The sequence below is a fragment of the Erinaceus europaeus genome, chromosome 5 (genome assembly GCF_950295315.1).
Source record: "Erinaceus europaeus chromosome 5, mEriEur2.1, whole genome shotgun sequence".
NCBI lineage: Eukaryota > Metazoa > Chordata > Mammalia > Eulipotyphla > Erinaceidae > Erinaceus > Erinaceus europaeus.
Genome location: NC_080166.1, coordinates 113,625,054 through 113,650,913, shown reverse-complemented (window position 1 = coordinate 113,650,913; position 25,860 = coordinate 113,625,054). Strand labels below are relative to the sequence as shown.

The window sequence follows — 25,860 nt, the reverse complement described above, 5'->3', positions numbered from 1 at the left end:
ATTGTAACATGTGCACTTAGCCAGGTGCACCACTTCCCAGCCCCCCATTTTTATCTTCAAGATAAAGTTTCTATCTTCCGCTTCTTAAAGGTTTTATATTTCAAAAGAGCAAGGGTTGTTCGTGACCTTTGTTAATTGAATCATCACTGTATTGTAGATTTCAGGTATCACTGAAGATTAAAGTGTGCACCCTTCTTCGTCCTGATTTGACCTTCTTTATCCTGATTTTTGCCACCTGCCAACACCTGCCAGCCTCCCCTGCCACCACCCCCCACATTCCACATTTCCCTTCTCTTGTAGTAACCACTACTTAGTCTTATAGTCCAAAGCTTATTATAATTTCACTGAGTTCCTCTGTTTGCTTATTTATATATAGCATGCATATAGACATCATAATTTGTCTTCCTGCCTCTAGTTTATTTTGATTAATATAATAAATACCCTCCAGGTTCACAGATGTCACTGCAAATGGAAGGGTTTCTTCATCCATTGTGTATGTATACACCAGTTTTCTTTTATCCATTTGTCTGTCAATGGACACTTAGGTAGTTTCCAGTTCTCGACTATTACAAATAATCCTGCAATAAACATAGGTGAGCCTATTTTTCCAAATTCAATTTTTTTTTTGTGATTTTCAGGTAAAGACCCAGAAGTAGGAATAATCAGATTCTTTTTTTTTTTTTTTTATTTAAATTTTTAATTTAAGAAAGGATTAGTGAACAAAAGCATAAGGTAGGAGGGGTACAACTCCACACAATTCCCACCACCCAATCGCCATAACCCACCCTCTCCCATGATAGCCTTCCCATTCTCTAGCCCTCTGGGAGCATGGACCCAGGGTCGTTGAGGGTTGCAGAAGGTAGAGGGTCTGGCTTCTGTAATTGCTTCCCCGCTGAACATGGGCGTTGACTGGTCGGTCCATACTCCCAGTCTGCCTCTCTCTTTCCCTAGTAAGGTGTGTCTCTGGGGAAGCTGAGCTCCAGGACACATTGGTGGGGTCTTCAATCCAGGGAAGCCTAGCCAGCATCCTGGTGGCATCTGGAACTGCAAACTCCAGTGTAATCCTGCTTTCAGGTATATATTCTGCAGTAGTTTATGGACACGTGTGCGCATACGCTCTCTCTCACAGAAACTGGTGTACGTCTAGGCTATGGGACTTTGTTAGAAAGTGAACCACCCGAGATGAAATTAGAGTGTACTATAAAAGGAAAGGTCTCACCCAAGCAATGAAGCTGAAGGGTTGTCATTCCACACGTGAAGTCTCTGGATACACTCTGAGGTGAAGCATGTTTAGATGGCAATCGTTGCTTTGGTTAGGTTGTGATCGGCGGATGCAATATTATTTGGTATGGATTGGGAGAAGCATACGGGAAAGTGAGCCCTATCCATGGGTGCCAGGACTGGGGGAAGTAGGGGCTCTATAGTGAGGATGTGAGGTTCCTGCTGTCTTAGGGTTCAAAAAGACAATCAATAGTTAATATTATCATCACATTATTTGTTAATTGGGTTAACTTTGAAAAGTCCCTTTGTTATGGTTTGCTGTACAGTACCCAGTATCTTGTACATAGCTGTGCTATTGGAAGCCTCCAATCTACTTGGTCTAAGCTTTTGAGAGAGTCCGCATATCAAATACGTAGCCTATCTATTAAAAAGATTCAGTTTGTCTCCTGAGAACCTTTGAGACATACAATTGATTTCCCCCTCTCATATTAATTAACTACTGATTTATATGTCTACATTTTGCTAGGAGTGTACATAAACACCATTCCCATCACCAAAGGACCGTGACCCATCCCTCCCGCCCATTCCCACCCCCCACTGGCCCAGAAAGCTACATGTCTACCCCTCACCACTGGGTTTTTTCTTTGGTGCCCTAGAATAATCAGATTCTATGGGATCTGCTTTTAATTTTCTTGAGAGGAATCCTTCCTTACACTTGCAGATTTTGAATAATGAAATTTCAGAAATTAGAAAGATCACATTCTGTGATCCCTGTCCTCAGTTTTTTTTTTCCCCCTCAAAATTCATGAGATCTATAAAACTTGATACAACTTCTCATAATCTGTGAACTCTGAGCTATCACACAAAGTTCTAATGGAAGAAAGTGTTGTAGGCAAAAAGTGCAGCAAGTCAAGGTCCCGAGACTAAGCATTTGTGGCCATGAAAGCATGAACAGGCAGGGGGCCAAAGGTAAGAACCCAGAAACCAGCACTTAGATCTCCCATGATAAATATGTCTCTGCAACCAAGAAAAAAATATGATACAGAATTAGAGTATAAGATTCCTAATTTTCTTAAGCCTTCTTGACCCCTATTGCGACTGAGAACACTGAGCTGTCTTAAGAGGGCTTAAAGCACTCTTCAACTTTTCCTGCAGCTTATGATAGTTTATTCAAAAAACAACTATTTCATACCTGTTTTTTTCTAAACTTACAGATCATAAAAACATTTTAAAAAATTGGGGGACCTAGTTTTATACACACAAAAATGTTATTAATTGTTTAGACATAACATCTCATTGGCAACTGCAAGTCTGCTGACTTCATGCCAGTCTCACCAAAATGAAATCATTCAGCACCTGATGGGGGGGGGGTGGTCTTGACCTTCTGGACTCTTCAGTTTTGGCAGAGAAATTCATGACCTACTTTGACTGCCTGAACCATAGAGGAAGAAGCTAATTTACTGGAGATCTGATTGCTCACTCTTAATCTCTGAAGCTGCCTTACCAGCATGAAAGAAGTCTACAGATCCTATTCTCACACTTTCCAGCCGCATAACTCAGTAAGGTAAATAATGTGAAGGACTGAGGGGTCTCAGAGACACAGAACTAGTCTATCATATAAGTTAGTCATATAAGTCCATCATATAAGTGAGTCAAGTTGGGTAAGTGGAAGACACAACAACCTCATGAAATAATCTTGGGTAGAGATTATGAATATAATAAAAATTCAGTGTTGTCCAATATGAGCTTTAAAGGAAGGAGAGAAATTTAAGTATCCACATAAAATTTCCTGTTGCTTTCATGGTGGCAACCAGTAATTCTAAAAAACAAACAAAATCACTTTGGAATTAGAATAAAATCAGTCTGCAGCCTAAATTCTGCCTGAGGGCACTGCACTCATTCTTTAACTTCTGGAAGAACAATCTTTCATGCTATCAATTATTACCTTTCCCATGCTGCCCATGGGAGATGGAATGTCTAAAACAATAGATGAAGCAAGGATGGCAAATAACTTCTAAGTAGATGACAACTCTGATTTATTATCCATGACTAAACTATGCATTGTGTTTAGGATTTTAAGGTTATTTCTGGGTCATCAGAAAAAGGACTGTGTTGAATTATTAATATTAAATGGTGGTATAGAAGGCATGTATTTGACGTCCCTCAGTCAGAATATCCCCATGACAGATGGTATTGACTGGGGCAGAATAAATATCCTCAGCTATCTTCAATCTTCAGCTTAGGCGTGTTTCTCTCAAGTTTCCCAGAATGTGGGAGAATGTGGTGCTGGTTTTCAATGACTATGGGGATCCTACCAATGTCCAGGTATCTTTGCTTGTAATTTATGATGCACTAAGCAAGTTACTATTTTAGTAGGTGTTTTGTTTGTTTGTTTGTTTGTTTTGTATTGTTGTTTTTCCAGAGCACTGCTTAGTTCTGGCATTTGGTGGTGCTAGGGATTGAGCTAGGGACTTTGGAACCTCAGGTATGAAAGTCTTTTTGCATAATCACTATGCTATTTCCCCAGCCCACCATATTCAGTACTAAAGAAGGAAGAGTTCCCCCACGGGGCCGGGCAATAGCATAGCGGGTTAAGTGCAGGTGGTGCACAAAGCTCAAGGACCTGCATAAGGATCCTGGTTCCAGCCCCCGCTGGCTCCCCATCTGCAGGGGAGTCGCTTCATTGGCAGTGAAGCAGGTCTGCAGGTGTCTGTCTTTCTCTCCCGATCTCTATTTTCTCTTGCCCTCTCCATTTCTCTCTGACTTATCCAACAATGACGACATCAATAACTACAATAATAATAACTTTAACAATAAAATAACAAGGGCAGCAAAAGTAGGAAGATAATCAATCTAGCATAACAGTGCGACTGATAAGATATAATTTATGGGAGTCGGGCGGTAGCGCACGTGGCGCAAAGCTCAAGGACAGGCCGAAGGATCCAGGTTCCAGCCCCCGGCTCCCTACAGGGGAGTCGCTTCACAGGCGGTGAAGCAGGTCTGCAGGTGTCTTTCTCTCCCCCACTCTGTTTTGCCCTCCTCGCTCCATTTCTCTCTGTCCTATCCAACAACAACAACATCAGTAACAACAACAATAATAACTGCAACAACAATAAAAGACAACAAAGCAACAAAAGGAAAAATAAATAAATACATAAAAAAATTTAAAGATATAATTCATTCAGTTTTGTACATTTCAGAGCAGTTTCATTACTTTAGGCCAATTGTGTTTAAGCTCATTAAATATCTTACTCTTTGTTGATATTCTAGCTGATTTTAATTTACCAAGATGAGTTTCACCTTAGAAATAAGGCACTTTTTAATAAAAAGTCCATATATTTTATTTTAAAGAGTAACAATAAAAGTTAACACTGGAACACAACCTAAAAGACCTAATTATTTTTATTGCTTTAATACTTGATTCAGGAGACTGAAACCAAGGAAATAACTGAGAAACATTACCTTCCAAAAGAATGCTTTGAGTATTTAAAAATATATTTCTAACACACACCCATTTATGTTTAAATCCAGAAGAAATTTTGTTATAGAACAGTAATAGCAAGTCTGTAAAACAGGTTCTGTTAGTCATTAATTCACTGTTTTCCACTCAATAAATTCAATACCAAAGTATTCAGAATAAGGGAAGGTCTGCAAGCTCTGAATTTTCAGGATTAAAATAAACTTTGAGTAAATAGAGTTGGTGTTAGATGACATACATGTGATTGTAAACATCTATAAAAGAGTTTATATGACAGAACCTCTCCACACAACTCCCAACTCTCTTTTCCATCAACATGATATTGATGGCTAAAATCCACTAATCAGAATTCTTCTGAATATATTATAACAATTACTGAAATATAATTAATTTAAAGTATCAAAATGTCTATGTCTGAGATATTAATGGGAAAAATCATGCTTCAGCAAAAAACTAAGCCTTGCATATAGCATGTTCTCCCACTTCCATGTGGAGCTATTTGCCAGTTCTGTTAAGTTGTAGGTAGCTGGCAGCACTGCAAAATAGTTCTTATTTGCAAATATTCAAGCAAAGGCTATTTGATAAAATGAACAGCTCTGGAAAAACACTTGGTCTCCATTTATACAATCATGTCAATAGTTTTGTTGACTGTGCCAGTACTGTGCCAGTGGCCCAGACTTTCAAGTTCAATGCCTCTTCTTCTTAAATCTGTCTTCCAGGTCATCTTAACCTTTGTCTCCTCAACTTCTGACCTGCTACTAGGACTATCTCTTACTTGACTCAGTCTTGCCTTATAATGGGAAAATAATTCCAGATGGTGGGAAGTCCTTGGCATGGTAAGAAAAAAAAGGGTGGGGGGAGTCGGCGTTAGCGTAGCAGGTTAAGTGCACATGGCACAAAGCACAAGGGCTGGCATAAGGATCCCAATTCCAGCCCCCAGCTCCCCACCTGCAAGGGAGTCACTTCACAAGCGATGAAGCAGGTCTTCAGGTGTCTTTCTCCCCCCCCTTCTGTCTTCCCCTCCTCTCTCCATTTCTCTCTGTCCTAACCAACAACAATATCAACAACAACAATAATAACAACAATAAAACAAGGGCAAAAAAACAAACAAATAAATATTTAAAAAATTTTTAAAAACAGTTGAAGTGTTGTGAGAGTAAGGCTGGTAGAGAAGGGCTTTCATTGATTAGTCACTGAGTAAAAAATGTTCCCCAGGATAGAACAGAACTAAAGATTTTCACTTTTCCTCTCTAGAATAGCCTTGAAGCAGAGGCCAAGATATTCTCATGAATGGAAGAGTAAAATGGAGGTTGATATTGGAAATACAAAAAGGGGGTTGCATGAAAATGGAATAATCTAGAATCATCAGAGTAATCAAGTCAAGAAAGTTGACAGCTCTACAGTCCCACCCTAAAAGCATTACAGTCATAAGAGGGAGATAGTCAAGTGAACAGATAATTAACACCCACTTTTATTTCTAGATAATCAGGATACTTTAAAGGAGCCCAAGGATAGGGTTTACATTCAAGTCTAACTCAACGAAAAGATATAAAGAATTAAGAGAGAACTGATAAGTTCTTATTCAACAGAACCCAGAGAGAAATACCAAATGTGTTGAAAGTGAACTTTCTAGTCAGCGTGAAAGCAGCATGAAGTGCAGCTGAGGTGATAGATCAGGTCTTGCTACAGATTAATGAAAATCTTTCCCCTTGCTCTCTAATCAACACTCTGGTTATTAGTTTATCTTCCCGAGCGTCCCAATCCCAGCAAAGTAATACCCTGAGTGGGAAATACATGCATTCTGGCAACTAGAACTGAATATCTCACACTGTAAATTAGTCCTCTTGTGAATAGATTTCCATGCATCATCTTTCCTGAGGCTTTCCAGCTATGAGAAATTGACAGGGCTGAGAGTCAAACTGGGGTCTTGCCAAATTTGCCAAAGGTAATGTCACTTACAAGGCTTCTAGAGAAACAGCCTTATATATAGCATTCTCCTGGAAGTAACTTAGCCTTCTCTACAGCTCCTGTGCAACTTTTAACAATGGACATAGTGAGTCTGAATCGGATGCCACCAATCAGCTCTCTGCAAACAGAAAACCCATTTTATTTTGATGGCTGCACAGGCATTTCTTTGACAAGCCCTATTACCGCCTCCTAGCAGAAAGGCCAAATTTGATCCAGTCAGAACACAGTGGAGACCAGTAAATTTGCTGGTTGCTTTTGAATTTAAATTGAAGACCAGGTAAATAGTCAATCAAATACAGTTGCTGCTTATCCCTGAGCTTCAGAGCTGCTCCTCCACAGGATTATTCAAATAATCCAAGAGCCTTCTCCCACCTTAGTCTCTTGATACCACAGAGCATGCCCTCTACCACGATGGTTGTTGACTCCTTTCCTGAGTACAACATCACATTGCCTTGCCCCCCTCTCTGGGCTATGAGCATATGTAACTAATAAATTGCTGTCATTTTTTTTTTGCTTTGAACTCTTATCTCACCTATAGGGTACATAAGAAATTATTAAAACAGCCACTAGCAATAGTAGGAGAGGAATAAGTTGGAGAGGTTTCTTTAGTTGGATATGAATGCTAACGTCATCAGTCTGGTCATGAGCACTGTAGGGATAACCCTGCAAGTGTGGTCTGTCCTAATACGCTTAGTAAATGAGACCATGTATTCATGGGAAGCACTGGTTGCATGATGACTGACAAGTCAGCCTCAGCCACGCTCCAGAATTGATTTCAAGCTCACAGAAAGCCAACACATTCTCCTAACTGAGAGTGGCTGCAGAAGCAGTGAAAGGCAAGAACTGCCTTTTATTTGTTGGCACTGCCATCTCATCAGGTAGGTCCTTGAATTTTTTTTTTTATCAGACCACCACTTAGCTCTGGCTTATTGTGGTATGGAGGATTGAACCTGGGACTTTGGAGTCTCAGACATAAAAGTCTCTTTGCCTAACCATTATGCTACCTGCCCTCACCTTCATGCTTTAGGTCTTTCATGCTCCACAGGTCACAGAGGGCTCTGCAGGTGCTACTGCTTTTCATAGTCTAGAAATGGGGAGAAGGCTCCTGTTTATTTGACCAAAGCTGCAAAACTGAAAATGACAGTATAGGAAAAAAAAGTTTTTCTCATGATCAGAATAAATATTCACACTCAAAACACCTTCTCTGTCTTCTCTTCACTCCCCCCCTTCCAGTTTTCCTTCCATAGAAGAAAATAAAAATCATTCTTTGCTCCTTTAAGACTAGGGAAATAATACACAAGTCTGAAGCAGATTTAATAAGAGAACAAGTAAAGAGAGATTTTATCAATTATATATTTAAATCTTGTAAATATGGAAGTCCCATGGTTTCTGAGAAAGCTTATGCACCAGGTCCCAGGCACCAACTCAGTAAGTTTTAACACAGAGCACTATGGGAAGAAGATCAGAGGACCAGGAAGGCACCTTGATGCAAGTTTCATTGCTGGAGGAAGTGAAGGGTTCAAATAGACTAGGGCAGTGCTGGGTCATGGTTCTGCTCCTAGTTTTCTTGTGAGATCTGACCCCTGTGGCTCTGGATAACAGTAAATGTGCCTTCTCCACAAACCCAACTCTCTGCAGGCTTCATCTCAAAGATAGTCTTCCGTTTCCCTTCAGAGGTCCCTCCTATGTAATTCATCTTTTTGCTAAAGACAAATTGGGGGGGAGGGGCGGATAGATTTGTGTTCCCTATACTTCACAGAAACATTTCAGAGTGGTTCTACCTTTACATCTGCTCCTACATGCATTCACTTTGTTAAAATTAGACTCTAGTCCCTGAAACATCAACCCATAAAGTCATCGTTTATCCTAAAGGTGTCAGACTCCATGACAGTTTAAGTCCTGTTCTCATTTGACCTCATTGTGGCATTTGACACTGATGTCCACTCCCTCCTTAACTCTTACCTTAGCATTAGAGACACCAGTCTTGCCTATCTGTCCACCTCCTCTAATCATTTTTCAGCTTCTTTGTACATAAGCTTGTCCGCTGATTTCTCAGTGATTCTGCCACCACTGCTCAATGTCTGACTCTTTTCTGTGCTATTAGATCCATGTATGTTCTCAGTGGTTAATCCTATTCTAGTATCTATTTTCTTTCAACAATTGTCTATGACCCTGTGCTTCCAAATCTTTATATCCAACTCGGATATCACTACTGCAAACTAGACACAGAATCTATTCTGTATTTGATTTGTCTACCTGAAAGTAATTTATTCACTTCCTTCTCATTATGAATTCATATCACTAACACTAACTCCTTCCATTTTCTTCTTGTTAGGCATGCCTGTTCCTTCAGTGATCTATTGAGCTGTCAGAAAAGTCATGACATGTATTTTTTTTCTGTTTTTATAAGCAAAAATGCATCAAGACTTTTGTAACAACCCAACAGTATAACAGTTCTAGACTCTGGCCCTTCTATTACCATCCCCTAATGGTAGGGACTAGACTTAGGGTCTAGGTAGAAAGCAGGGACATTGGCCACAACTGCAAAGCTGGGTGGGGAAATCTACCAAGAAAAGTTACTGTGAGTACAGATCCAGATGTATGGGAAAGTTAATGAAGCTGCACAACTTCAAGTATAATTTCTCCAGGTTTATGACAGTAGATTCCCTGGATTCACTCTAAAAGAACAGAGAATTAATACTGAGAGGACACTCTGACCCAGCAGTGACAGAGCGGTCCTTCACTATTGATACATTACCACCATAGGATCACTTGCCTGGCCAGAGTTGACCATGCTGAAGCCTTTACAATGCTACCTGACAACAAAGTCACCCCACAGGACCAAAATGAAACTGTGTGCGTATGTATGTGTGCTTGTGCTTTGTCATAAGAGGAGCTATACCAATCCAGGCTGACTTAATGTGGAATAAAAGCAAAAACAGAGAAAAAGCAAGAAAGACACCATAGTACAGAAGTTCCTTCCTTTAGTGTCATTGATCCTGAGGCTCAACCCTGGGTCATGCGCATGGGAAACTGCTTCAGTGACCCTCAAAGGTTTTTACACACACAAGCACACACACACACACACACACACACACACACACACACACACACACGCCATCTCACAAACAAAAGGCAATGTACAGATTAGGAGAAGGTATTGGCACATCATATGTCAGCCGAGGGGTTAATATTCCAATACGTAAACAACTCATAGAACTTGATTAGAAGTAAACCAAAAAACATAGTTTAAAAAAGGGGCTAGTACAAATAATGTCAAAGGACATAAATTATGGTGATGTTGGATATTATACAGCAAATCCTAACAAAGGGACTTTTCAAAGTTAGCCCAATTACCAAATAATGTGATTATAACAATAACTATCTATTGTCTTCTTGAACCTTAAGACAGCAGAGGGAGTCAGGCTGTAGCGCAGCGGGTTAAGCGCAGGTGGCGCAAAGTACAAGGACCGGCATAAGGATCCCGGTTCAAACCCCGGCTCCCCACCTGCAGGGGAGTCGCTTCACAGGCGGTGAAGCAGGTCTGCAGGTGTCTATCTTTCTCTCCCCCTCTCTGTCTTCCCCTCCTCTCTCCGTTTCTCTCTGTCCTATCCAACAACGACAACAACAATAATAACTACAACAATAAAACAACAAGGGCAACAAAAGGGAATAAATAAATAAAAATAAATAAAATATTAAAAAAATTTAAAAAAAGACAGCAGGAACCTCACATTTCCACTGTAGAGCCTATATTTCCCCCACTCCTGGAACCTTAGGGTGGGGTGCACTTTCCTGCATGCTTCTCTCAATTCATACCAAATAATATTGCATCCACCGCTGATCACAACCTAATCAACGCAACAAGTACCACCTCAGCATGCTTCACTTCAGACTGTGTCCAGAGACTTCAGGTGTGCAATGACAACCCTTCAGCTTCATTACTCAGGTGAGACCTTTCCTTTCATAGGATTCTCTAATTCCATTCCAGGCAGTTCACTTCCTAACAAAGTCCCAAAACCTTGATAGAGACCAGGTCCCGTGAGATAGAGCATATGTTCACACGTATCCATAAACTAGGACAAAATATATACCTGAAAGCAAAAGCACACAATAGTCTGCAGTGAGTAACCCCCAACACTTCATCTGCACTATTCCAGGCTTTAGGTCCATGGTTGCTCAACAATTTGTTTGGCTTTGTATGTTAACTCTCTTTTTAGCTACCAGGTTCCAGATGCTAGCATGATGCCGACCAGACTTCCATGGATAGATGACCCCACCAATGTGTCCTGGAGGTCTGCTTCCCAGAGCCCCACCCTACTAGGGAAAGAGAAGGCAAGCTAGGAGTATGGATCCACCAGTCAACGCCTATGTTCAGCGGGAAAGCAATTACAGAAGCCAGACGTTACACCTTCTGCATCCCACAATGACCTTGGGTCCATACTCCCAGAGGGATAAAGAATAGGAAAGCTATCAGAGGAGTGGATGGGATATAGAGATCTGGTGGTGGGAATTGTGTGGAGTTGTACCCCTCTTAACCTACGGTTTTGTTAATATCTCCTTTTTAAAATAAATCCATTAATAAAAGGGCTGGAGCCAGATGGTGATACACCTGGTTGAGCTCACATGCTACAATGTTCAAGGACCCAGGTTCAAGCCCCAGGCCCCACATGCAGGGTGAAAGCTTCACAAGTGGTGAAGCAGTGCTGCAGGTGTCTATGTCTTTTTTCTTCTCTATGCCCCACTTCCCTCTCAATTTCTGGCTGTCTCTATCCAAAAAATAAATAATTGTAAGAAAAAATTTTAAAAAGTACAAGTTTTTTTGAAAAAGAAAAATAAACATAAAAAAGGGCAGACCCTTCTCCAAAGAAGATACACATATGGCAAACAGGCATAAGAAAGAATGTTTAACATCACTTAATATTGAGGGAATGTAAACCAAACTACAATAAGTAGTTACCAGTGAGAATAGCTTATACCAAAAGTCTTGAGAAAATGTTGGAAAGGGTGTACAGAAAAATTAATTCATGAATTGCTTTTATATTGAGGTTAGCTGCTTGCATATACGATCAGTTAATTAAGAAAATTATAGCTATATAAAGGAACAACATCCTGATACATACTATAACATGCTAAATAAGAGAAGCTAGATATAGAAATTCTCCATAATCTGATTTTACTTATTTGAATGTCCAGATAAGGTAAATCCATAGAACGGAAAACAGATTAGTGACTTCTAGCAAGTGTAGGGGAAGGCACTGACTTCTAATAAGGGGTGTTTCTTGTAGGCTGATAAAAATATCCTAGAATTAGTAGTGGTGGTTGCACAACCTGTGACTGTAGTTAAGATCAAATGAATCACATATTTTAAATGGGTCAATCTATAGTATATGAATCGTATAGCAATAAAACTACATTAAAGAAGATACCAAAATTTTCTAATGAAAGCATAATTCTAACAAAAAAACAAGCATGAGTTATGGGTACAAAAATAAAAAGTACATTTAAATTAATTATTTTTAATTATTGGTTATTTATTTAATTATTATGTAGTAGTCAGCTATTATAATAGTTTATATAACATATTTTCACACTTTTCCTATAGCTTCCCAGAAGACTTCTGCTGTATTATAACCATTTATAGACTCTAAAAACTACAATTGTCTGTTGGTAGTTCTATTTTAAAACAACTCTTAAATTTCAATTTACTTTTAATCTAATTTTTTTTAGTTTTTAATGCTCTCAACTGAGCTCATTCCATAAAAATGAAAAATTACACTACTTCAAGTTAAATTCAAATGTTCCTTTTGGCCATTAGTCTCACTTTTAAGATGAGCATTTTAAACTATTTAGTCTAATGCCACAGATATGCTATATCTAATAACATTTTATGTTTCTTTTTATTTTTCATAGTAATATAATCTTATTATTGTTCACTATAAATGCCAGCTGTACTAAGGTATAAAGTGAAATATTCCTTTCCCCCCCAATTCCAATATCATTTTATTGAGGAAAAGTTGATTTACAGAACTGCTGTTGTCACAAGGGTACATTTCCACATTTCCCCAAGATAGGTGGCAACAGTACATTTCACTTCCAACCAAACTATCATCTTATTCCAACACTGGAACTTAAGTCCCCAACCTCCCTTTAGTAATCCTCCCTTCTCCATTCTGAGTCCTTGAATTTCTTACAAAAGATTATAGTCCACTGAGGGGTCAGTCTGTATTTCCATTGCTTTATTTCTTAGAGCCTGCTACCATACTTCATTTTCTAGTAACTTCTGAGAATTTTCTATTGGATTCTTTAGGGTTCTGTATGTATACTACTAACATAACATATGTAAACAGTTTAAACTTTACTTCTTCACTTCTAACATAGTCCCCTTTTAGTGAAATATAGTGAAAACTAAAAAAAAAAAAAAAAAGAAAGAAAGACAGACAGAAAGAAAGATAGTGAAACCTTTACTTCTTATCTTCCAATACAAATTCCTTTTATTACTTTTTGCCTAATTGTTATGGTGAGAATTTCTAAGACTTTATTGAACAGTAGTGGTGATAGTAGACAGCTTTGCCTTGATCCTGATCTAAGAACAAAAGCTTTTTTGTTTGTTTGTTTTCACCATTGAGTGAGATGTTGGCTATTGGTTTATTGACTATAGTTTTAATTAGATTGAGATATGTCCCTTCAAGTCCAATCTCTTTTAGTCTAATGAAAAAAGAATGTTGAATCTTGAAGGTTTTCTTCAGAATCTATTACTGATAAGTTGAATTACATTGATCATTTTAATGTATGTTGAACCATCCTTGGCACCCTTGGGATAAATTCCACTTGGTTATAGAGCATAAGTTTTCTTTTTTTTTTTTTTTTCATGTGGGGTCAAACATGGTTTAAGATTTTGTTGAGAACCTTGACATCCATATTCATCAAGCATATACGGGTCTGTAGTTTTACTGTTGCATCTTTGTCACCTTTTGGTATTGGAGTGATGTTGGTTTCAGAGGAAGTATTAGGGAGTATTCCTGTAACTTCAATTTTTTAGAAGAACTTGAAAAGTATAGGTAAAAGGACCTTTATGAAGGTTTTGTAAAATTCATTAGTAAAACCCTCTTGTCCTGGACTTCTGTTTTGGAGAGATCCTTGACTACTGTTTCAATTTCTTTTTTTTTTTTTTCCTCTTCCAGGGTTATTGCTGGGCTCGGTGCCTGCACCATGAATCCACCGCTCCTGGAGGCCTTTTTTTTTCCCCCCTTTTGTTGCCCTTGTTGTAGCTTCGTTGTGGTTATTATTATTATTGCCCTTGTTGATGCAATTCGTTGTTGGATAGGACAGAGAGAAATGGAGAGAGGAGGGGAAGACAGAGAAGGGGAGAGAAAGATAGACACCTGCAGACCCGCTTCACCGCCTGTGAAGCGACTCGGGGGCTAGAACCGGGATCCTTACGCCCGTCCCTGCGCTTTGCGCCACATGCGCTTAACCCACTGCGCCACCGCCCGACCCCCTCAATTTCTTTCATTATAATTGTCAGACAATTGCAAGCATGACAGTAAATACAAGTAAATAAGACATTAGTTTTTACTTCCAAGGATTTCCAATCAATGTTGGGAATTAGGTCATCCTATAAAATTAAGCAAAACTAAGTGCATACTCATGTTCTTTTACTTCTCTCTACCTATAATGGTCTCATTTTAGTGAATCCTGAGTCTTTGCCTCAGGAATCTTACTGTCCTTTATTTTCATAGCTTAGGTGCTATAATTACCACTTCTGTGATGACAAACTGAATATTTTTTTCCAGGATCTTTTTTTTTTATTGGATTTTTTTCCATGTTTAGAGTTACCCAGGTATTTGAACAACAACAACAAAAAAAACAGGCATGCCATTATTGTAGGTTTAAGAATGTCTTCTGCAATAACAGAAAGATGGCTAGAAAATCTGAAAGAACTGTATGCAATACAACTATTCCTGCCTCCAGAAAGATGTGACCAACACACTGTAACATCCTGACTGCACAGTTTGTAAATTGCCTAGTAAAATCTGGACTCAAACTGTGTTACCCACTTTTAAACTGTGCTAAATTTCTTAATACTTTAGAGTTGCTAGGGTGAGCTCATTTTATGTGACGAAAGAATTACCTTGAAGTTGGTCTTTTACTTCAAGTACGTAATAGTTTTTCTATAATAATTCCAACAAAAGAGAGCTATAGTTTATAACCTGTGAATAAAAAAGAGAGGTCTCTAAGGCACACTGGATCCTAAGAGAAGTCACTGTGTGTACATGTATATGGCAATGTATAACTGATCTGGGAGGTTGTAAAGAAAAAAAAAAGATAATGAGGTCTAGGAACATCAATGTCAGACCACATGCACATAGGTTAAAGTAGAGTCAAACTTCTAAAAACATTAACTATGAAAATGATTTCTAAGTTTAAATATCTATTTGTTTGAATAATAACAAGACTATAATAATTTTGAAATGAATATTCATCAAAAGATTTGGCTATCATAAGGTAGTAGTATTTAAAGATTGTTTTTTCTTTCTTTTTTTGGTTATATTTGTTTATTTATTTATTTATTACCTTTTGTTGCCCTTGTTTTTTTCCTGTTCTAGTTATTGATGTCATCATTGTTGGATAGGACAGAGAAATGGAGAGAAGAGGGGAAGACAGAGGGGGAGAGAAAGATAAGACACCTGCAGACCTGCTTCACCACTTGTGAAGCGATCTCCCTGCAGGTGGGGAGCCGGGGGCTGGAACCAGGATCCTTATGGCCATCCTTGCGCTTTGCACTATTTGCGCTTAACCCACTGTGCTACTGCCCAATTCCCTTGGTTTTTCTAAGTACCAAATATTCCTTTCAAATTTCACTCATGTATCCATTTACAAAAATGTAAAGTCCTGTTTTGAATATTTTTTTCTTATTCTATTTTGCACTGGAGTGATAATAACCTCTCTCTCTCTATTCTTTTTATTTTGCATTATATTACATTTCCTTCTTCCTCTGGAATTCCAGGACTATGCCAGAAGTTCTCCAAATTTATCTCCATGTTTTGCATTTCACTCTTCAAAGACCCCTTGAGATTTCTGGCATCTACACTTAATTTTTCTGTAGAATCTATAACTAGTGTTTCAGTCCCCAAAGACCCATCAAACTTAACATGTCCTTACTGACAAATAGACATTGGACTTTTCATTGATTTTACTGATCTCATGGGAGTTGTGTTCCATGAAGGCAATGCTTTTCTTTTTCCCTGCAACAGGTAGCTAAACGATATAGACCAGGCATTTTTGACATTTAAGACCAACTATAAAGCTGACACTGGGATGGTTATTTTTGTAGAAAAGAATTAATTTTTTTTTACAGTGAGAAATCATTTTACTCTATAATAATATCAGGAACAGTTTTCATGTTGTTTACATCTGGTATCCTACCCTAGGTAAAGTCACTCATTCTTGCCAAGGGACTCTTGGAGGTGAATTTACTCTTTACCTAATTGGAGATAAGGATTTTTTGGAAGGTTCTCTAGTTACACTTCTTAAGATCTTCCAGGAAAAGCTGCAGGTTTTCAATTCTGTTTTTGTTGTTGTTGCTGTTTGTTTTGGTTTTGGTTTTTTGTTTGTTTTGTTTTTTCTATCCAGTCCACTCTCATCCCTCTCTAGACTCTCTCCTAGATAATTTTTCATGCTTCTTATAGAAATCAAACTTCCTCCCTGGCCAAACGTTTCCATCACAGACCATTATGATGAGAAAACTCATCACAGAGCATTGACTCCAATTCTGTGTTTCAGCTAAAATTCAGCTTTCTGTATAGCGACATTGCTTTCCCTGAAATGAACTTAATTGAAGGCTGCTCATTTGTCTAAAAGTCATGTTATCATAAGATTTAGAAATGAATTCCTGTGTCATTACCTTCTCCTCTCCTCTGCCCCGCCCTCACCAGGTTTATCACTGGGGGTTGGTGCCTAAATGTTGATTCTACCTTTCCTGGTGGGAACTCCCTATGTCCCCTCTTTCTCTTTCTTCTCTCTGATAAAGACAGAAAGAAAAGGAAGAATAGAGGGAGGGAGGGAGGGAGACAAGGAGGGAGAGAGAGAGAGAACAGTCCCACTGCTCAAGAAGCTCATGAAACAGGTGGGGAAGAAAGTTTAAAGTTTAAGTCTTCATGCATGCTAGCATGTGTTCTCTACTAGATGTATGGGTCTTCATGCATGCTAGCATGTGTTCTCTACTAGATGTATGGGTCTTCATGCATGCTAGCATATGTTCTCTACTGGGTGTCTCATCTTTATTTTAAACTTTTCTATTCCAAATCATTGCTCCTATACTGTTATATAAAAGAGCTATTGTTAAGGGTTTTTTAATCTGTCTATACCATCTTCCGAGATCAGATGAGCTCAGGCGTGTTCAGGGTGGTATGGCCATAGATTATCTATACCATCTTTTAACAATCATCCACAATGAATATGGGATTATCTCACTCATAGACAGAAATTGAAAACTAAGAACAGAAGGAAAACACAAACAAGAACTTGGGCTGGAGTTGGTGTATTATACCAAAGTAAAGGACTCTGGGGTGAGTGAGGGGGGTAGTGTTCAGGTTCTGGAATATGATGTTAGAGGAGACCTTAGGTGGGGGGTTAGATTGTTATGTGGAAAACTGAGAAATGTTACACACGTACAAACTACTGTATTTTACTGTTGACTGTAAGCCATTAAACCCCACGCCACCAATAAAGGAAAGAAGGAGAAGAAGACATTAAAGGCACAGAAGATGCAGACTTGTTAAAAATGAAAAACAAAATCATCCACATGTTAATTTCTAAAACAACTTCCCCAATCAACTTCCATATTGTCTTATTTGGTCTCCCTTATTCTGGATTTATATGATTAATCATCTAACATCTTACCTTCATAGGTTACCCATTCACTTCTACAGCTTTGAGACTCTGTACTTAATCTTGAATTCAACAAATTTTATGGTTCTATTTTCCCATATATGATAGCTTTGAAGGTAGGCATAGTGACTAAAGCATTGGATGTAAAAGCATGAGGTACCAAGTTCAGTCTCCAGCATCATTACACATGCCAGGATAATGCTCTGTGCGCTCTCTTTTTGTTTTTTTCTCTCTTTTCCTCATAAATAACAAATATTTTGGGAGTCGGGCAGTAGTGCAGCGGGTTAAGCGCAGGTGGCACAAAGCCCAAGGACCAGCTAGGATCCCGGTTCCAGCCCCAGCTCCCCACCTGCAGGGGAGTTGCTTCACAGGTGGTGAAGCAAGTCTGCAGGTGTCTATCTTTCTCTCCCCCTCTCTGTCTTCCCCTCCTCTCTCCATTTCTCTCTGTCCTATCCAACAATGATGACATCAATAACAACAACAGTAATAACTATAATAATAAAACAACAAAGGGCAACAAAAGGGAATAAATAAATAAATATTTTAAAAAACAAATATTTTAAAGTATAACCTTCAGGACTCTCTGCTTATTCAAAATATTATACTTTTTATTGCTATTTTTTGTCTTCTGACCTCAGAATAATCTAGCTCTCTTATTTATTTTCCCTATTTTATATGTCTTCTGACCTCAGAATAATCTAGCTCTCTTATTTATTTTCCAAATTAGTCACTCTATAAAATGTTTAAATAGGGAGCACAGCAGATTAAGTGCAGGTGGCTGGCACAAAGCATAATGACTGGTGTAAGGATCCAGGCTGGAACCCCTGACTCCCCACGTGCAGGGAAGTCGCTTCACAGGCCTGGAAGCAGGTTTGCAGGTGTCTATCTTTCGCCCCCACCTTCTGTCTTCCCCTCCTCCTTTCATTTTTCTCTTCTATCTAACAAAGACAACATCAGTAACAACAATAATAACTACAACAATAAAAAAACAATGGCAACAAAAAGGGAAAGCAAATGAATAAATATAAAAAAATGTTTAAATAAAATCATAACAAGAAAGTAAGAAATTACTCAAAGCATTTCCATCTCTTTAAGAACCAGCCCTTCATTCCTAGATATTTTTGAGTTCTTTGTTCCTTAAGTTATGTGAAATCAAGATTAGAATATTGTCTTTCTTTCATCAAGGTCAGTAATATACATTTATACATTCCTATAATAAATATCCCTTTTGAAGTAATAATTTTTAATATAGATGAGTTTGTAAACTGAGAGATATGTGATTATGTATACTCAATTTCCTAATTTTACTTTAATTCGAGAATAATGGTGCCTTCCAAAACAAAATAATGCTAAATTCATTAGGAGATGTCTCTGTTCTTTGATAAGCTTGCCAGTGATTTCTGCCACTTTTAGTAGGATGTTTAATTAAGCTAGTTATATTAGTAAAGATACAATTTTAACTGGTGTGTTGAATGTCTGAGTTAGCAGGAAATTCTTAGCGTAAATGTCCGTTTCTGTACTAATGCAGAAAAGGGTTAAGTAGGCGCCCTTTACCAAACTGACTTCTCCACCTCCATCTGGAAAACAATGGAAAACTATTTACATGAGATAAGCCTCCCAGACTCGGAGTAGCTCAAATTAGGAAACTTGGGAACCTTTCAAAAGGGGTTAGAAGGACAGTGGAGGATAGGAGATCTGGGACAAGGTGCCCCCCTCCCATCTGCATTGTACAATGCCTATTTTCTACTAGGCTTTCCTTTCCTAGCACAAATGAGGTAATGGCTTTTTATTAAACGGCAGGCAGACGAACAAAAGATGGCTATTTTGGCTCTGTTTCATTTCTTTTACACTTGAACAGTCCAAACTGTTACTAAGGTTCTGTTTCATAAAGTCATGAAAGGATTGAGGTTTTTATTGTTTCTCTGTGGCTTTCGTGTTGCCCTAATATTCATGGCCAAAGATCACTGCAATGTCCACCAACCAGTGGAAAGAGGAAAAAGGGCAAGCTTTTAAAGTATATCTTAAAGTATGTCCCATCTCATGTGTGCTCACATTTAATTGCAAGTATTCTTTTGGTATAGTAATTGCAAGGAAGCTAAGATGTGCAATTTCATTCTGAAGAGCCAGTTATTACCTAAAGATTGGGATTCTATTACTATAAAGAAAGCAGAGAACAGATTATAGATAAGACACTTGGCTATCTGTCATATTATCTATTCAATACTCAAATTCTTTCTAAGTTGGTTACAAATTTGTAGTGATGTGTTCGTCTCTATAAAGTACAGAGGGAACTACAAATTTAAAAGCACATTATCAGTTTCCCCTTATATTTTAACATAGGTAATAATAAGATAGACCAAATAGCATCCCTGTATTAACACCCCTGTAGAAAGGAAAGACTAGGAAATATGCAGATATCTTTGTTTCTATCAATAAATTAATCAATCATATAACCGTGGTTATTATCAAATTATCTAACTTCCTGCCCTGGGTTCAAGAAACTGCACATCCTTTACCTCTCTATGGTCTCTGGTTTTAGGCTTGGAATAAATTCTTGTAATTGATGTCCAGGGCCTATTTCCATTATGGCTATATCTGTATAGCCATAGGGGATAGTTTTGGGGGCTGAGTGGGCAGTGGGGAGAGTGACTACACAGCTTTTGCAGATACCTTCTGATGGTGTAAGTTTAGGATCCAAGGTTTGCTTTAGAAATCTAAATATTGTTATACCTCCCCCCTTTATTTGATAGGCAGAGAGTATTTGAGAGAGGAGGGGGTGGTAGAGAGAGACACAGAGAGAGTGATACCTGCAGTACTTGCTTCACCACTCATGAAGCTTCCCCCCAGCAAATGGGGGGGGACTCGAACCTGGGTATTCACATATGGAAATGTGTATACTTAACCAGGTGTGCCACCACCAGGACCTTATTACAGCTTTTGAAGGCAGGTTTATATAATTCTTTCAACATTGTAATAGACTCAATATATTTGCTTTTGATCAGTTTTATGAGCAAGTTGATCCAGCTAAATATCTTATTTTGGCAAGATCTTTAAAACCAAGATTTCCCTGATTTTTACTTACTGAATTTTGGGCTCTGTTCCTTTACTACCCTACATAGCAATTTAATAGTAGCAGCTTGAGGCTAAGTGAAACAATTGTTTTTGGTGTGAAGGCAACACACTTAATCTAATTTTTAATCCTGAACTGGATCTTACTGTTTGGTTGATATGGCTTGGGGCTACAATTTTATCTCCTGCTAAGGCAGCCTCTTAAAAATCATATTTAATAGTTGTTTCAGTGTACAGAAATATTTGTTGACACAATACAGTGACTGTGAGAATCCTCCTAGGCTTTCAGTCAACTTAGAGCTCAAGTCATAGGCAAGGAGCCTTCTTGACGTATTGCAATCCTTCTCTGCTTCAGGCTGGCTAGCAGTAGCCAGAGTTCCCCTCTTCGAAGCTTTTGGTAAGTAGCCACTTACACCAAAGATCAGAAATGCTTCTGCCCATTTTCTTTGGAGACAGACTCGAAAGGTATGTGTTCTGCGTCTATAACATTACAGACAATCTTATTCAACATTTTTACATATCCTAATGAAAAATATATAAAGTCTGTACAGCTTACATAATTGGCAGAACTCAGGCTCTTTCTGCTTGCTTTTACCCCATTACTACAGTGTGACTCTAGTAGTTCAAAAGGGTTCATTGCCACATTTATATGTTAGTCAAAGGCAAGAGGACAGGGATCCACTTCACTGCCATTTATACACTGGTTACCAAAGGTGCTCATATGATTAATGAGAATGCAAAGGAAACCGAGGGACACAGAATGTATTCCAGGTAACCAGAATTCAGCCATACTCATGTACTCATACTGAGAATCATACAACAGCACCTTTAATCTTCACTTTAAATTTTTAATAACTTGAATTGGGAACATTAAAGAAAATATATAAATAAAATTAGGTAATGTTCTCCATCCCATAACAGAAAGTCAGTCTTTGATAGAGCTGTATGCATCTTAACAGGGTAAAAAGCAGAACATATTCAAAATCAGAAGATCTGGATTTAAATTTATTTCTAAGATGCTTTCCTAATAATTTATAGAGAAAAACATACATAACTTAATTATCTTCTCTGTCTCTAGGCAGACCTGCATTTAGGATTTTGTGAATAACTTTAATTTAAACACCTCCATGAATAATTATTTTACAAATCCCCTCTATGAATATGTCTCCCAGTTTCCTAGCCAAGACTAATCCTTCAATATGTGCTTTTCCCTTGGCACTTATGATAAATAAATTATATTTGGAACTGATACAGTTTATTTATATTACAACAAACTCTTTGAGAACTGAGATTGAATATTTTGCATTAGCAGATGCTTTGCAATTCTTCATTTTATTTAATGACCCTTTACACACGTAAGAGTTACTTGGATGCATACTTTCACATCTTCTATTTCTGTACGTTCATGTACCTGAGAAAGGATAATGAACCTTTTCCGGTAGAAGGAGTTCAACACTTCACTGGCTGTTTTGGATCTGCACCCAAATGCTAAAGAATCAAAGATGGAACTTTATGACTATTTTTAACTTCCTAGGCCTGGAGAATAAAGAGTGTTAAGGTTTCAGAATGGGTTTATATAAGGTTTTATAGCACAAGGTGTACAATAGGAATGTAGTGGGTAGTATCAGGAAACAGAAGAATCAATTTGACAAAAACATGACAGGCATTTTCAAAAATGTTACCCCTAAAAACCTGAGTGTGTGGTAGCAGTGTTCTGCAGACACTTACCATGTGAAGATAAGAAGCTGTACCAATGTCCTATAAGCAATTATTTCCCCCAGTAAAATGACTGGGGTGGGATGAGGAGATAGAGACAGATAGAGTCATACTCAAGAAAATCAAGAATACTATCTAAGTGAGCTCTCTTGCTAGCTGTGTTTAGATATTTTTTAATATAGCACCTCATTTTTAACAATACACAATCTTCAATAACTTAAGTCCAATTGCAAGGTAAACTAAAACAAAAATATACCAATGGGACTACACCAAACTGAAAAGCCTGCACAGGAAAAGGAACCATCACCAAAACAGGGAAACACATATGGAGTGGGAGAGGATTTTGCATGCTGAATTTTAGACAAGGGCTGAAAATCAAAATATATAAAGGCCCACTAGACACAGCAATTAAAAAAAATCTCACTAAAAACTGGGGAGAGAATTGTGGCAGAATTTTCACCAAAGGAGATTCTGAGGGCCGAGGGCCAACAGACATGAAAAAAATGCTCAGAGTCACTGACAATTGGAAAAAAGTAGATAAAAACAATGAGACACCACTTTACAACTGTGAGAGTTTCATACATCAGAAAAGACAGAAATAACAACTGTTGAAGAGGCTAGGGGGGCGCAGTGAAGAACTCTTGTATAGTGCTAATGGAATGCAGATTTGTCCACCCCATGTGGAAAGTAATCTGGATGCTAAAAATAGGCCTACTCTATGACCCAGTAAATCTTCTGTGGATCTAGTCAAAGAAAACAAACACACCTATCTGAAGAGATCTATGTAAACTTATGTTCACAGAAGCAGCATAATTTGTAATACTCCAAATTTAGAAACAATCCAGATGCCTAATATGTGGGTGACTTAGAAGGTTCCATCCAAGATGAGGCAAAGAAGATGTGGAATACTATTCAGCTGCTTAAAAATGGTCAAGTCATTTCCTTTACTTCATCTTGATGGAACTTGAGGGAATCATGTTAAGTGATATAAATCAAAAAGAGATTCCCACTCACAGGTGGAACTTATGAAGCAAGGACAGAAAGGGGAAGCACAAAATAAAACTTGCAATGAATGTGATATTGCACCCAAGCAAAGGTCTCTGGGGAAGGAGAGGAAGGGATATGATGAAGGGGGGGTTGGTAGGTCCTGGTGCATGATGATGGAAAAGGACCTAACACTGAAGTAAGAGTGTTCTGCAGGCACATATCACAGGGGAGATGAGAGATTGTACCTCTGTGTCAACAACAATACTGTAAACCACAACCCTTCCTCCAATAAAGCAATAGAAAAAAACATATGTGAAGTGTTAAGGACATTTGAAAGAACAAGAATTTTGCTACAGAATTCATGCTTGTAATATATACTTACAAGTCAAGCAATTTTGAGGACCAGCTATTTTTTAAAATAAATTACATCTAAATGTATTTACTTAAATAATTTACATACAATTATTTTTAGAAATCATTATTGATTTTAGCTTGTCACATTATCCTTTATGGTTTAATTCCCTTGAAAACCAATCAAGCTTTATAGTACTTCATAAGATGCTAGTTATGATAATCCCTAATTTTGAAGATCTCTAACTTGTTCACACATTTAAATAGAAAGATCTTCTATGTCTTTTCATGTATGACATATTCTAATGTTAAATGGTTTAGATTCAAAAAACCCACTGATATGCACTAATTTGTAATAAATGTATGTTAAACAGGTATGAAAATGAAAAACATAAATTAATACAAGAACTAACACACAGTCTTCACAAACACTACCTGGACTTGCCTTTTTTTTTTTCACTTGTATTCCCCACCCCACCCCTTATTGGGGGAATTAATAGTTTATAGTCGATAAAAAAAAACAGTAGTTGGTACATGTGTTACATTTCTCAGTTTTCCATATAACACTCTAATCACCCCCCTAGGTCCTCCTCCACCATCATGTTCCAGGATCTGAACACTCCCCCGACCCCAGAGTCCTTTACTTTGGTGCAATTCACTTGTACTTTCAAATCTTTTAAAGATTCTGATGGCTATTCTTGGAACTTCTCATTTCCCAATCATAAATGCATTGATGCAATAAATGTATCAATACAGGATCTTCAGGAGAATAAAGCAAGAGCTTCACAAAATAGTAGTTTCAATATATTTTAAGATATTCATTGTGAGGATTAAACTTCTATTTTCTTAATTAAATTTTTCTTAATTAAATTTCTTATTAACATCATTTGATTTTAATACTGCCCTGTAATGCCTTCTTTTATTTACATAAAATTTAGCTACAGTGAAAGAGAATATTTAGCTACTTTTAATAAGAAAGAAAAAAATCAGGTACTATGTGAGAAGAGCACAAACTGTAGCTGGAGTTTTTTTTTAATTTTTCTGTTTTATTTACTTATTTATTATTGGATAGAGACAGAGAGAAATTGAGAGGGGAGGGGGAGATAGAGAGGAAGAGAGACAGAGAGACACCTGCAGCCCTGCTTCACCACTTGTGAAGCTTCCCCTTGCAGGTAGGGACCAGGGGCTTGAACCTGGATCCTTACACACTATCATGTGAGTGCTTAACCAGTTGTGCCACTGACTGGCCCCAAATTTCTTTTTATTGTTTGTATGTGTGAGCTCTCTCTCTCTCTCTCTCTCTCTCTCTCTCTCTCCCTCTCTCCCTCTCTCCCTCTCTCCCTCTCTCCCTCTCCCTCTCCCTCTCTCTCTCCCTCTCTCTCTCCCTCTCTCTCTCCCTCTCTCTCGCCTTCTGATGACAGCATTGTTCATATTTCTTTGATTATTGGTGGTGCTGGGGACCAAACCTGGGGACCTCTCACATGCAAATCCCATGTACAACCACTATATAACTGTTATTTTCTAGTTAGACTAATTTTTAGATAATAAAATCAATAAAAGAGGAACTAGGTGATGGCACACCAGGTAAAACATGCAGACCACAGTGTTCAAGGACCTGGGTTTAAGTCTCTGGTCCCACCTACAATGGGAAAGCTTCATGAGTAGTAAAGCAGGTGTCTTTGTTTCTCCCTCCCCATATCCCCCTTCCCTCTCAATTTCTCTGTCTTTATCCAATTAATTAATTAATTAATTAATTTTTAATTAACTAAAGGATCATTTCATTTTTTTTACATTAGGTATTAAGTTTTCAGCTCACTGGCTTATCTATTTCACACATTTTCTCAAGACCTACCAAATACTGCAGTCACAGTTGAAAGGAGAAGCAGCTTGCAGGCAGATGAGAAGATGACCAATTACCACTTAGGTTCCGGTTCCAAGACCTGTGGTGGAGGAATGGTGGCAAAACAAATAAAAAGAAAAAAAAACTGATGAATTCGTGTTGCTATCTCATCATTGTAATACATATGTCTTATAAAACTAGTTCATTTGATTTTTATACCAGCTCCCCTGGGGGCAGGGAAGAAACTAATAATCCCAAGAGAAACTATAATTGAGAGATTAAATGACTTTCCCAAAATTCCAAAATCAATATGTAATAGAGCTATAGATCCAAATGA

At 38.1% G+C, this 25,860-nt stretch overlaps 1 long non-coding RNA gene across 2 annotated transcripts in view; it reads right to left on the bottom strand.

Annotated features, from left to right (window-relative positions):
- The window catches only part of LOC132538724 (uncharacterized), a 233,778-nt gene extending 207,918 nt beyond the window's left edge, over window positions 1-25,860 (bottom strand). For both annotated transcript variants that reach the window (XR_009550080.1, XR_009550081.1), the window contains exon 1: window positions 25,536-25,860. This is a non-coding gene — a long non-coding RNA (uncharacterized LOC132538724). The remainder of the gene's footprint in view (window positions 1-25,535) is intronic.